The following is a 14,230-nucleotide window of genomic DNA, read 5'->3' on the forward strand; positions in this document are numbered from 1 at the left end:
GTTTATCAGACCTATTAAGGAAAATTTACTAACTGTCCCAGTACCCACAGCCAGCTTTACCAGTGTCTCTTCTGGGGAGCTCAGTGACCTAAAATGACAAAACCCTTCCTGCTGGGGGGCACCTCTGTGGGGGCCCATGCTGGCACCCTTACCTGCCTCAGGTACACAGGGGAGGGGGGCCATACTCACAGACCAGGCGCTCGCTCCCATCTGCTACGTGGTGGGCTCAGCCTCCCTCCCTTTGGAAACCTAATCTCCAGGACAGCACAGAGGCAGGCAAGAGCTCCCTGAGGCTTCCTGCAAACCAGCAGAGCCAGCACCCTGAATCCAAACAGCCTGAAGCAGAAGCAGCTCACTCCCACCCATTTCCCTGAACTGTGCACATTAACACAAGGACAGGCCTGCCAGTGAGCACCTGGCAACAACTAGGCAGAGGGACTGGCTTTCCTTAAAGCCCCACGCGCCCGCCTCTGGGACACATGACCTTCCAGAATTCCATGATTTGAAAACGCACTGTATTTTCCCCCTCCTGACCAAAAATCTCGCCCAGGAAAAAAATAATGGAGTCTTCTTACGATTTCTCAGTGAACTATAAGAGAGGACGTCATGCTTCACTGTGTCATATGATTCTGCCTGTGGGAAGAAGCCATATGTCAGTGGGCACCGGGACCCAGGAGGAGATTTAAACTACTACAGACACTTAAATCAAGGAATAGATTTTTTTTTTCTCCCTAAAGCAACAATATAGCAATGACAAAAACACATTTGGGCTTTGATTATATCCAAACTCTGAGAGTGAGCTAAGCCTTCTTAACATGCCTCATCTGACAACTGCTCTGCAAGTTTATCCTAGTAGTAATTTTTTTTTGACGTATTACTACAAAAGAATGAGTGCAAAACCATTCTTTTCAGCATTATACACATACACACACAAACACACACACAGGTATGTGGTCTTGCACTCAGAAGTGGTACTGCTGGGGTGCCTCGGTGGCTTAACTGGTTAAGCATCTTCCTTTGGCTCAGTCATAATCCCAGGGTCCTAGGATTGAGCTCTGCATTGGACTCCTTGTTCAGCAGGGAGCCTGCTTCTCTGCCACTCCTCATGCTTGTGTGCACACTGCCTCTGTCAAATAAATAAAATCTTAAAAAAAAAAAAAAAAGGAAAGGAAAGGAAAGAAATGTTGCTGCAGTCAGAAGTGTTGTTTTTGTGGCCCTCAGTCGGGGTGGCAGTCTGCGGTCTGGCCTCACACCCAGAGTGACATCTGCAAAGCACGGCCCACAGACTCATCTAAGAGAGCCCCAGCCAGGCTCATCAGGGCTGTGGGCAATACTCCAAGCTCCCATTAGCTCCACGCAGACCAGAGCCACAGATTGGTGAGGACAAGGTAAAGTGATCCCAACAGACTTTTTTTTTTTTTTTTAAAGATTTTATTTATTTGTCAGAGCGAGTGAGAGCAAGCACAGGCAGACAGAGTGGAAGGCAGAGTCAGAGGGAGAAGCAGGCTCCCTGCGGAGCAAGGAGCCCGATGTGGGACTCGATCCCAAGACGCTGGGATCATGACCTGAGCCGAAGGCAGCTGCTTAACCAACTGAGCCACCCAGGCGTCCCCCAACAGACTTTTAAAAAGTGAGAAGATATGGCCCATGTACGTAATGGAGTATTATGCCTCCATCAGAAAGAATGAATATCCAACTTTTCTATCAACATGGACGGGACTGGAGGAGATTATGCTAGTGAAATAAGTCAACAGAGAGTCAGTTATCATATGGTTTCACTTACTTGTGGAGCACAAGGAATAACACGGAGAACACTGGAAGAAGGAGAGGAGAAGTGAGTTGGGGGAAATCAGAGGGAGAGATGAACCACGAGAGACTGTGAACACTGAGAAACAAACCGAGGGCTTTGGAGGGGAGGAGGGTGAGGGGTTGGGTGAGTTTGGTGGTGGGGATTCAAAAGGCAAGTATTGCATGGAGCACTGGGTGTGGTGCATAAACAATGCACCAGGAGTATCTTGGGATACCAAAAAAATAAAATTAAACTAAAAAAAATAATATATACAATCAAAAAAAGTATGAGAGATCACTGAGAAAAGTCGACACCGAATATACAGGTAGGCATCAAAGTACCCACTCCTTACACATGCCTCATGAGAGTTCATTTTAATCCCTTTCCTTACTTTGGGTGCCTACCCTCAACCTTTCCTACAGAACAATATTTGGGAAGCCTCCCCACTGTGGTTATCATGGTTTTAGTCATGATATGATACCTTTGTCTCCGTCACTCTTGGTGATCTGCCCAATGCATGAGGCATCTCGGGTGGAGCTCTTCAAGGAGCACTTGACTTGGAGTTCCAAGACTTGGTCCTTGTCCCAGATGTGCTACCTAATATGGAAATACTCTTGGGAAATCCATATGATTGCTCCCTGCCTATTTCTTCATCTGAGACTGAGAAGGTATTTTTCTTGTCTATTTCGAGGATCCAATGAGATACCATGCACACAAACGCCCAATCCCCTTTCATTTGGCAAAGGTCCCCAGAGTGTTTATTGACATGAATTTCAATGAGAGAAGAAAGAGGTCACCTTTATTTCTTCCCCTGGGTTCCCAGGGCCCAAAGGAGCATATATTACAAAAGCCAGGGCCTCGCGGAATTGCTCACACCCATGGACCGCTCCACAGTCTCCCCGGGTTCTCCACCTGAAGCTGAAGCCAGGCCATTGTTCTAGAACCCTTAGGACTTGGACCTCGGGGGCCTTCATTCAACCTCAGGGCCAGCAGGACCCTTCCTGTGCCTCTTCACACTATGAAAACATCTGCTGGGCTGACCCCAGCCTCCATTCCCATAGAGCCTGTCTTCAAAGCAGACCTCAAAAATCAGCAATATTCTCTTCCTCCACCTGCTGCCTCACCTTCAGCACAGGTGCACAAAGCATCGATACCAGAATGTTTAACCTCATGAAAATAAGAACTGGGGGCTGCCTGCCCACAAGTGACCATGCAAGAACTTGGGAGCTGTTTCCCAGCACAGGACACAGTGGAAAGGGACATGGGATGGAAATGCTGGACTCCTGGCTTTAGCACCTCTGTACAGCCCTGAATGGGTAACAGAATCTCTCTGACCCACCATCCAACCCGCTGCATCACCGGGTGCTGTGTGGATCCAGTGTGGCAATGCCCAGGAAAGCACTTTGCAAATGATGGTGTGCCATGCAAATAACACATGCCCTACAGAGAGCGCCTGTCCCACTGTCCCACCTCAGGACTTGACGAGACATCACTGTTTTTAACGGAAAATTTTCTTTCACACTAAAATATGGATTTTTTTCAAAAAGGAAAATGGCATATTCAAGGGCCTACCACACCAGACTTGCCCGTTAGGGTTTACCCCCAAGCTCCATCCTTATTAGCACAACATTTTGTTCTGAATCGCCTGTAAACAAATATTTATTGACTGCTGTTAAGGTCCAGGCCATGCTGGATACTACAGATTGGGCAACAAACAACCACAAAAGACAAAATCTTTGTTTTAATGTTCCAAGGGGAAGAGACAAGGAACAAATGTGTCCAGTATGCCAGGTGGTGATGAGGGAAAGACTTACCTTTAAATGTTTTAAAAAACAAAGCAAGGTTAGGAGGTGATATTTTACTTTTAAGATTTTATTTCAGAGAGAGGGAGAGAGAGAGAGAGAGCTGCAGAGGGAGGTGCAGAGGGAGAGGGAGAAGCAGGTTCCCCACTGAGCAAGGAACCCAACACAGGGCTCAATCCTCAGACCCCAAGATCATGACATGAGCCCAAGGCAGATGCTTAACCCACTGAGCCACCCAAGGAGCCCCAGCGGGTGCTTTTTTTTTCACATCTTATTTATTTTTTTCAGTGTTCCATGGAGGTGCTATTTTAAATAAGGTGATCAGGAAGGCCATCTCTGAGAAGGTGACAGCTGAGCACAGACTTGACTGGAATGAGGTAGTGAGCCAAGGCTGTTTGTGGGGAATGGGTGTGCAGGCACAGGGAAGAGCCAAGTCCCTCTGAACACAGCAGAGGGAGCCAAGGGGACAATAGGGACAGATCAGAGACATGGTGGGTGCCCGGGGAGAGGAGCCTACCCAGCAAGAAGGCCATTTAGCTCACAGGCAGGACTCTGAATTTCATTCTGAATGAAGTTAAGATGTCATCAGAAGGTTCCAAGTGGAATGCTGGCACCATTGGGACACAGTGCAATTGCATTTTCCAGTTACTCTTGCTAGTGTACAGGAACACAATAAATTTTTGCATGTTGCCCATCGATCCTATGACTTTGTTAAATTCACTTATTTTTTTTTTTAATTAAGTGCAATTAGCCAGCATGGTTGGAACTGGAGGGTATTTGCTAGGTGAAATAAATTCTCTTACTAATTAAGATTATTTAGAATTCTGCCTTCCACAAACACAGATAATTTTCCTTCTTCCTTTCCAACCCTTATGGCTTTTCTTTCTGTTGCCTGATTACATGGACTGGGACTTCTAGTCCTGTGCTGTAAAGAGTTGCACACACAGACTTCCTTGCTTTGCTCCTGATCAAGGAGGAGAGAATTCTATGTGTCATAGTTTAGAATGATTTCAGCTGTGGATTTTTGAAAGCTGTCCTCTAACACATGGTGGAATTTCCCTTTTATTCTGAGTTTGCTGAGAATTTCTTATCATAGGCTGTGAGTTTTGTCACATGTTTTTTTCCTGCATTTACTGCACAGATCATATAATTTTCCTTTTTTATTCAATTAATGTGGTGTATTACAGTCACTGAATTTTCACATGTTAAAGCAACCTTGTATTCCTGGGGAACCCCACTGGGGTATGAGGTATCATGATTGCTGTATGCAATATGCTAGGGGTTTTGTTATTTTTGGGAGAAATATTGGTTGTAACTTCTTTTTCATTTTTTTTAACATGATTATACTGGCCTCATGAAATTATATGGGAAATGTTTTTCTCTAATTATTTGGAAAATGTTTCCTTGTTCATACTGGCAATTTAGTTTCCTTTCCTTTTTCCTTCATTAGTCTTCTTGAGGGGTTTATAATTTTATTCATTTTTTTAAGAGCCAACTTCTGTTTTTATTGATTATTCCCTATCACATGTCTATTTTTTTTCATTTACCCTCCTCTCATCCCTTGTCATATCTTACTGTTACATATATTATAAACTCTTAAATAAATTGCTACTATTTTGCTTTAAACCATTGTCTTTTAATGAAGTTTAAAAATAAGAAAATTAGGGCGCCTGGGTGGCTCAGTGGGTTAAGCCACTGCCTTCAGCTCAGGTTATGATCTCAGGGTCCTGGGATCGAGTCCTGCATCGGGCTCTCTGCTCAGTGGGGAGCCTGCTTCCCTCTCTCTCTGCTTGCCTCTCTGTCTAGTTGTGATCTCTGTCAAATAAACAAATAAAATCTTTAAAAAAATAAGAAAATTAATTCTTTTATATTTACAACACATTTCCCTTTTTATGGCACTTTTAATTCCTACATATGGATCCATTTTATCTGGTGGCATTTCCCTTCAGACCAAAGACTTCCCTTTAATGGTCCTTGTTCCGTAAGTCCGCAGCAAACAGCTTCTCTCAACTTTTGTCAATCTGAAAATATATTTGTTTCACATTTATTTTTGAAAGATTTTTTTTTTCAGAACACTAATGATAATGTCTTACTGTCTTCTGCTTTGCACTGTTTTGATAAGAAGTTGGCCATATTTTTACTTTTGTTCCCTTATATGTAATAGATCTTTCCTCTGGCTGCTCTATTATTTTATTTTTCTCTTTTGCTTTCAGCAATTTAATTCTGGTGGGCCTAGGTGTGATTTTCTCCAAGTCAACTCTGCTTGGGATTCCTTGAAATTTGGGAACCTGCAGATTGAAATTCTTTTCCTATCAAATTTGAGGGAATTTCCTCAAATATTTCTCTGCCCCAACCTCTCTTCTTATAGAATTCCAACTATACTAGACTACTTGATATTATCTCTCCCATGTCATCGAGGTTCTGTTCATTTTATGTTTCTTTTTTTTTTTTTTGCTTTTCACTGTTTTCAAGTTCATGGGCTTCAGTCCTGATTTTTGTTTGTATTTGAGAGAGACAGTGTGCATTTTCAAGTCCCCATGGGTATTTTCTTCTATAGGACCCCCGGGATCCAAACTGAGCCGAAGGCTCGTCCAACCAACTACCCATCCATCCAATCCAATTTTTCATTCCATACCACACATTTTTCAGTTCTGGGATTTCTATTTGGTTGTTTCTTAAATTTTCATTTCTCTACTAAAATTCCTATTTGCTCATTATGCTTGGATGGGTTTTTAATCTATTCATCTTTTCCTCTTTGTTATCACTCATACTACCCTGCATGTCTAGTGTTTTTTTTTTTAAATTTTATTTTATGCTTGATGTTGCAGATAATACTTTGTTTAAATAGCGTTGAGTTTTAGTCTGCCAGACAGTTGGCTAGACCATCATCTGATCCTAACAGAGCTTTCTTCTAGGTTTTGCTATAGTGGGTTTAGTGAGGTGCTTAGCCCATGCTAGAGTAGAACTACTCTTGAGGTGGTGGTCTTTTTGTGGCCTCAGGTAAAAGACTGAGGTTCTCAAAAAGTCTCCCCAGTCTGGCAGGTTATAACGTTACCCCTCCCAGCACCATGTGACCCTCAGAATCTCTGCTCAGCTCACTTCCCAACCCTCAGGAGAGCCTTGTCCTATGTAAACACTGATTAGTATTAGGTAAGAATCTAGGCGACCACTTGGAAGATTTCTGAAATCCTTGCTCTGCTCAGAATTCTCCTTTCCAACACCCCGCCCCCCCAAATGCCAGCTGCCTCAGCACTCCAGGATTCTGATTCCCAGTCCCTCCAATGAGCTCTGTGCCTGAGTCTACCTCCCTGTGCCTTGGTTGCAGAGACACTCCCCAACTCCCCCTCCCAGCCAACAGCAAGCCAGGATGAACACACAGCTTGCCTCCGTTTGCATCACACACTGGCAAGGAGTGACATCGCAGTCTTAATAACAGTTGCTTCATCTGTTTTGTCCAATGTCATAATTGTTTAGGAAAGGAGAATAAATCCAACATTTATTGGTCCATCATGGCTGGAATCAGAAGTCTGGTTATATTCTAAATGGTGGCTCTGGCAGCATGCTGCACAGAAGAGGCTATAACACAGATGACCTACCATGAGAGACCCCACAAAAAGGACTGATAGTGAAGCTTCTCTCAACACAGAACATGCACATTATCTGATACTGACTAGACATCCATGCAGATTCTGCAAGGCATCGGGAGTCAAATGCATAGCTGTAGATAAACCCACGGTAACATGAGGCCAGTTCTTGTCTCTGATGCCAGATACAGACCTGTGATTTAAAAGTCTGGAAAGACAGGATCCCCTCTCCTAGCCCAGCTGCAGCGGGAGCAGGAGGAGGCAGTCCCTGAAGCTCCTTCTCTGTTCAGAACTGACTGGCCACAATCTGCTAGACTGGCCATCTCATCTGGAAGACCAGCCACAAGGGCAGAGGAATCCAAAAGAATGGCCTGGAGAGCTCTGAGGTCACCCTCAAGTATCAGGTCTCTTCAGGATGACTCCAAGTCCTCAGCTGCGGGGCAGGAGTCGGGTCACACGTGCTGTCTCTCTCCTACAACTGCATGACTAAGTTAATCCTCCAACAAGTCATCTTTCTGTAAATGTCTGGCCGTGGCACTGCAAATAGGGGTATGGGTGGCTGACAGGCCAGAAGTCCTTCCTGACCACCAAGCTAGAGGTTTCTGTGGCTTCTCCTGTCCAAATCCTGTGGACAATTTGTCAACCAAAGAGTTTAAACGTGTATAGGAAGATTTTATCAGCCCAAATAAAAATGCAAACTCAACTGACAGAATGGGAGAAGATATTTGCAAACGACATACCAGATAAAGGACTAGTGTCCAAAATCTATAAAGAACTTAGCAAACTCAACACCCAAAGAACAAATAATCCAATCAAGAAATGGGCAGAGGACATGAACAGACATTTCTGCAAAGAAGACATCCAGATGGCCAACAGACACACGAAAAAGTGCTCCATATCACTCGGCATAAGGGAAATACAAATCAAAACCACAATGAGATATCACCTCACACCAGTCAGAATGGCTAAAATCAACAAGTCAGGAAATGACAGATGCTGGCGAGGATGTGGAGAAAGGGGAACCCTCCTCCACTGTTGGTGGGAATGCAAGCTGGTGCAGCCACTCTGGAAAACAGCATGGAGGTTCCTCAAAATGTTGAAAATAGAACTGCCCTATGACCCAGCAATTGCACTACTGGGTATTTACCCTAAAAATACAAACGTAGTGGTCCAAAGGGGCACGTGCACCCGAATGTTTATAGCAGTAATGTCCACAATAGCCAAACTATGGAAAGAACCTAGATGTCCATCAACAGATGAATGGATCAAGAAGATGTGGTATATATACACAATGGAATACTATGCAGCCATCAAAAGAAATGAAATCTTGCCATTTGTGACAACATGGATGGAACTAGAGCGTATCATGCTTAGTGAAATAAGTCAAGCAGAGAAAGACAACTATCATATGATCTCCCTGATATGAGGAAGTGGTGATGCAACATGGGGGCTTAAGTGGGTAGGAGAAGAATCAAGGAAACAAGATGGGATTGGGAGGGAGACAAACCACAAGTGACTCTTAATCTCACAAAACAAACTGAGAGTTGCTGGGGGAGGGGGGGTTGGGAGAAGGGGGGTGGGGTTATGGACATTGGGGAGGGTATGTGCTTTGGTGAGTGCTGTGAAGTGTGTAAACCTGGCAATTCACAGACCTGTACCCCTGGGGATAAAAATACATGTTTATAAAAAAAATTTTTAAAAACAAATTAATTAATTAATTAAAAAATGCAAACTCAAACCTGCCCTATCACTGTGGATGTCTATCAGCAGATAAATAGCTGAATGAGCCGTCCCCTCCCTTCCCTGGTACAAGCTGCTGCTTGCCCTGGACAACAGACCAAGGCTCGGGTTTCCAAGGTGGCTTACAGATCCAATGACCTTCCCCTGCCACCCCCCTCCCCCGTGCCGTGGCACTGCCTTCAACAGAGAAAGCACAGAATGAAGCATTTGCCATCTATGAAACACCAGGGTCTGCCCTTGAGATGTCGACCACACCTCACCATTTCCACTAAAAGCCCTTTCATATAGAAATTAATTTCATTTACACCTGGCCTATTTTCTCTCATTGGGGTCTGGGTCCCTATTCTCTTTGGTACAATTAGCCAGAAAGTCTTAAAGGTTCAGAGGTCAACACAGTAAAAGCCCATGACCTGAAACTTGACTTCCCCGACCCCATGTTTAAAGGCTGAATCTGAACTCGAAGTGTAGACATTGTATTAATGCGTCCTGGTTTTCAGCCTCACGGAGGCCTGGGAGGACTTTCCAGCGAAGATTAAGGACAGACTGGCAGAGAGTCATCAGGCAGGTTCTGTGGAAGGCTTCTGAGCACACCATGAAATTCATATTTTCCAGAGCCCTAGACAGCAGTAGCAAATTCTTAAATTTCCCTGATGATATTTGCATCAGATTCCCTGTGCTTCTCAAGGGATACTTATTTGTTCATAAAATTATTTTATTTGGTCCAATTTTCTTCGGATTTAAGTGCAGCAGCTGTGCCATGTAATTGCTGTAACTTATAAGAAGAGGTAGACAGGTATGGGAAAGCCCCCATGAAATGTCTGCGAAAACATTCTTGATTATTGGGTAAAGGACACCAGAGGACATTTTGAGTGTTTCCAAGTAATCTGGACCCAAGCAACTGTCATCTAACTCAAGTTCATAAAAACTGCAAATGTAAACGAAATGAGCTGTCAGGAGCAACCTGGCCATGTAAAATGGAACTTCCTCCTTCCCACGCATTCCTGTTGCCGACCTGCTCAGGCCCATTGAAATTTGATGCCCAGGTTGAGGCTGATCGGCCTCCCAGGGGAGCAGAGCCCTGGCATGGAGCCCTCCATCTGGTCGCACACCCCAAGCCACCTGGCCAGCTGCTCCTTTACCCTCGTTCCCTTTTGGCCAAAGGAATCATGTTCCTGTGCCACCTGTAATCTCAGGGAGCCTTTCCCCAGGTCTGCAGCCCATCAGTGGGCCTGGCAAAGGGCCAGCAAAAGGGTTGAGGGAAGACCAGAGTGAAAGGCCTAGGTAGCAGGGCTCTGGTGGCTTTTGTAAAGGGGTCCTTTAACCCTGAAGAGGGAAACTGCTACATGTTGGACAGATCTCAACCCTCCAGCTTCATAAAACATTGAGCAGTCTTCCTCATTGTGTCCTTTGTCTCCAACATCACACTTGGGTGAACTCTACTCCCTGGCCTCCCTCCCTGCCTGGCACGGCCCCCCTCCCTGCCTGGCACGGCCTCCCAACTCGGTCCCTGCAGGCGGCAGATTTCAAAGACCTCTCACCAAGAGGGGTTGTGGGCTGGACCCAAGCTCAGGCAGGAGACCCCACATACATTTTGAGAAAAGCAGTCAGCACATCTTCTCTAAAAATGTACTCTGAGAAGTTCCTTATTTCCCAAACTGTTGCTCTCAGGACCTCTCAGAACTGGATCAGCTCTGGCTCACGATGAAAACCATTCTCCAACAAGGAGCCTCAAAGAGGAGGGTGTCCGACATCCACCCCGTGCTAGGGTATGGGCTTTGGAGCACACCAGGTCTAGGTCTGCTTACATGGGTGACCCTGGCAAGGGCATGTTTCCTTTTCTACAAAGCGGAGCTAGGAACTGCACCTTCTCTTGGGCTTCACAGGGGGTTCAATATGGTGATACAGATCAACTGGTTAGCTCAAGTCTGTATAAAACTCCCTTTGGGTGAAAGGGGCAGCTCGGGACTCAGGTGTCAACGAGCTTGGCACAGAGAACCAGAACCTAAGAAACCTTCTATTTTTCGAGAAAGGTTGAGAAGTTGTCCTCAAACCCAGGGGACTGTCAGGAAGTGGAGTATACTGCTAGGCCTGAGATGTCTCAGTGTTGAGAGTAGCTGTTACACAAGGATCATACCAATGTCACTGGCAAAGAATTAGAAACCCAACTGGGATTTTCTTTTTTAATTTCTCCCCAGAGAATTCTTTCCAACATTCAACCTACTGCAAATTACTTCACTCTTGTTGACTTCGGTGCTCATACTTGGAAAATACAGAAATTGTCCAATCTCTGGATCTATTCTTGTTCCAAGCTGCCCCAGTTTGAGGCTTACCAGTGGGGTCATGACACCCAGAGTTCTGGGTGTAGCCCGGAGGGACAGACTGATGGGATAATGCCAGGCAGCAGGCGAGCAGCAGGCCCCTGGGCAAGGTGCTGAAGTGAGGGGCCAGGGAACCTCTGCGCCTGTCATTCTGCCCCCAACACAGGCACATCCTTTCTACCGTCTGGCCCTCAGGCCCTAACAAAAGGCCCACACCCTATCTACTACCTGGCCCTACCTTGTCCTTTAAAGGGGAATGTTACTTCCAGCCCTGCCCACCTCACAGTTGATGTGGGGCCCAAACAAGACAGCTGAGTACACGGTGTGCCTTGAAAAAACCAGATGGCTCTAACAACAGGAAAGTTTCTTCAGACTTGTGGGACCCTTAACACAAATGTCCCCAGGGACTGGCCCCAGGTACCAGCAGAGGGAGCCCGTAGGTACAACCTAAGGTTGTGTGAAGAGCACTGGATCAGGCACTAAAGGAACAAAGCTGGCTGAAGCGTGGTCCCTGGTCTCCAAGTGTCCCAGCAGGGGACTACTCCCTCCCCGTGCTAGGTCTAGGTGTGGCCCAACACATCCCTTCTGAAATCCTGTGTTCAGAGCTGACAAGGCTGGCCAGATCAACACTGCAGTGGCAGTGCTAGGGCAAGAAGGGAAGGCACTTGCGAAATGGGAGCGCTGCTCCTTTGTGGGACAGGACACCAGTGGCGGGCTCACTGTGTGCAGAGCCAGCCCGTGGTGGCCTCTGAGGCACAAATGCAGGTGATCACGTGCAGGCCGGGCTGTAAGGCGGAAGTCAGTTGCTGCGCTTCAAAGCTGGGCCACCCTGAAAACCTTCAGATGCTTTGTTTTCTTCCCCAAATTGTTCTACTCACGCGATTCCACCCACAGTAACCCCCAGCACACCAATCACTCAGATTGTGAGCATTTCATGTGGCAGCGGGGAAGCCACAGCAGCAACCTCAGGTATCCAGGCCGCATGCTGGGATCTCTGCAAATGTTTTTTCTAGAACAATGCTGACACACATGTGATTTAATATCCTACCATTCTACCTAGCTGATTCATTCGGTGGCTCCAAAGTGCCAGGCCCCTCCCCGCTCCTGGGAAGCATAAAGCCTGCCCCTTTGTTTTGCACCAACTAGCAGCAGCGGCAGTACTGCTGCCCTGTTGTCTCCAGTGACAACCGCGGGCGTCCTGGGCAACACACCAATGCCAGAGGTTGGAGAGAGCAGGAAAGGGGCAAGGGAAAACAAAGCATTTTGCAATCTGTTAAAATACCCATGCTCACCAATCCCTCCCTGGGAATGGAAAGGCAGCTCACAAAGAGAGAACGCCAGGCAGAGGAGCAGGGCGTGCTGCCTAGGGGTGGGGTCAGCTCAGGGGCAGCTGGGCTCTGCCTGGCTCAGTGTGCAGTGGGCAGGTAAAGGCACAGAGCCACCAGAAAAAGAGCAGGGAGCACAGTGGTGCCCATACCTGTCTGCCACTCACTCCTGGGGAGTGACCTGACTGTGCCCTCCTGGCGCCCACATCTGTCTCAGGTGTGCTGAGGCTACGCCAGCTGTGCTGGCACAGGTCTGCTTCTCGGAACCCCTGCTCATCTATAATTGGGTGTGTGCCAGGCACAGAGCAGGCCCTCCCCCAATGCCCTGGGGCCAGGGTTGGCTCCTGAGAGCAGACCTCCATGCCACTCAGGACTGCTGCTTCTGGGCACCCCCCTCCATGCCTGACACAGCCACCTCCTCCCTGCTGCAACCCTGCTAAAACACAGCTGAGCTAATTCTGGGCTCCCTGCCACCCGCACAAGCCCACGCTGCACATGTTCTGACTCATTTCTGAGGCTCCCAGAAGCTAGGGCCAGGAGAAAGGCTGCAAGGGACCCACCAGGCACCCCATCAGCCCAGGCCCAGTGTCTTTAGGCCTGGCAGTGGAACCAGAGGCAGATCTGAGACTCTAGCCACCACGACCCCATCACGCTGGTAGGAGACGAGCCCAAATTTTAAACTCCATGAATATCTTGAGATTCATATATTCATAGCCATAGACTCATAGTACACATAGCATGGAGTTAAAATCTAAAATTAAAAATTAAACCTATGCTACTCTCACCACCAGGACCCATTCTGACACATGGAAAATTCTCACCCTATTAAAGCTCTCAAATATAAAAAGCATGAGATCAGAAAAGAAGGAGAATATTTACACTGAGCAACTCAATTCTACCTAATTCAAAAACCATTTCCTGGGGTGCCTGGGTGGCTCAGTGGGTTGGAGCCTCTGCCTTTGGCTCAGGTCATGATCCCGGGGTCCTGGGATCAAGTCCCGCATCAGGCTCTCTGCTCGGCGGAGAGCCTGCTTCCCCCCTCTCTCTGCCTGCCTCTCTGCCTACTTGTGATCTCTGTCAAATAAATAAATAAAATCTTAAAAAAAAAATTTGCTGAACACCTATTACGCATTATTCTTCCTTGTGTTTCCAGAACCCAAGGCACAGTCTCTACCCTCAAGAAATCTCAGTCTGTGGAGGAAACAGTCATTTCCTACAGTCTGCTTATAATGAAGGGACCTATAATGTGACAGGGGAAGCCACAGGGAACAGTCATTTCTTCCCAGGAGGTGAGGGAGCAGAAAGAGTGATCTGTGGCCAGGCCACTGGGTGGACCCAGTGGGCAGCTTGTGGGCAGCAAGGGCACAGGACTGATGTCTGGAGAGCAAGGAGTATAAAGGTTGCAACCTTTGGGCAATGAGGGGAGGGGTTGGTGTCAGAAGTGGTTACACGGCCAGACACCAAGCCCCTTTGTAAAGACGTCCCTTCCAGCAGAATGCAGGTCTGGGCATCAAAGGTGTGAGGGAAGGTGTGGACTTCAGAAGTACAGAGACACACCCCCCCCCCCAATGCCTACAGCAGGCAAGCAGTTCACATGCTCTGAGCCTCACAATGATCAGAATAAACAATCAGAACAAAACCTACCTTTCAGGGCTGCTCTGAGGATTAAATA

At 46.8% G+C, this 14,230-nt stretch overlaps 1 protein-coding gene across 6 annotated transcripts in view; it reads right to left on the reverse strand.

Annotated features, from left to right (window-relative positions):
• The window catches only part of CRACDL (CRACD like), a 133,606-nt gene that overhangs the window by 97,876 nt on the left and 21,500 nt on the right, over window positions 1–14,230 (reverse strand). The window contains exon 1 of one of the 6 annotated variants that reach the window (XM_045077797.1): window positions 190–380. The exons of the other annotated variants lie outside the window; for them this stretch is intronic. The gene's annotated coding sequence lies outside the window, so the exon portion shown is untranslated. Of the gene's footprint in view, window positions 1–189; window positions 381–14,230 lie in introns of those variants that run through there. 6 annotated transcript variants of the gene reach the window in all.

This window comes from Mustela putorius, unplaced genomic scaffold (assembly GCF_011764305.1).
Source record: "Mustela putorius furo isolate JIRA1106 unplaced genomic scaffold, ASM1176430v1.1 tig00000224_pilon_pilon_pilon, whole genome shotgun sequence".
NCBI classification, from domain to species: Eukaryota; Metazoa; Chordata; class Mammalia; order Carnivora; family Mustelidae; genus Mustela; species Mustela putorius.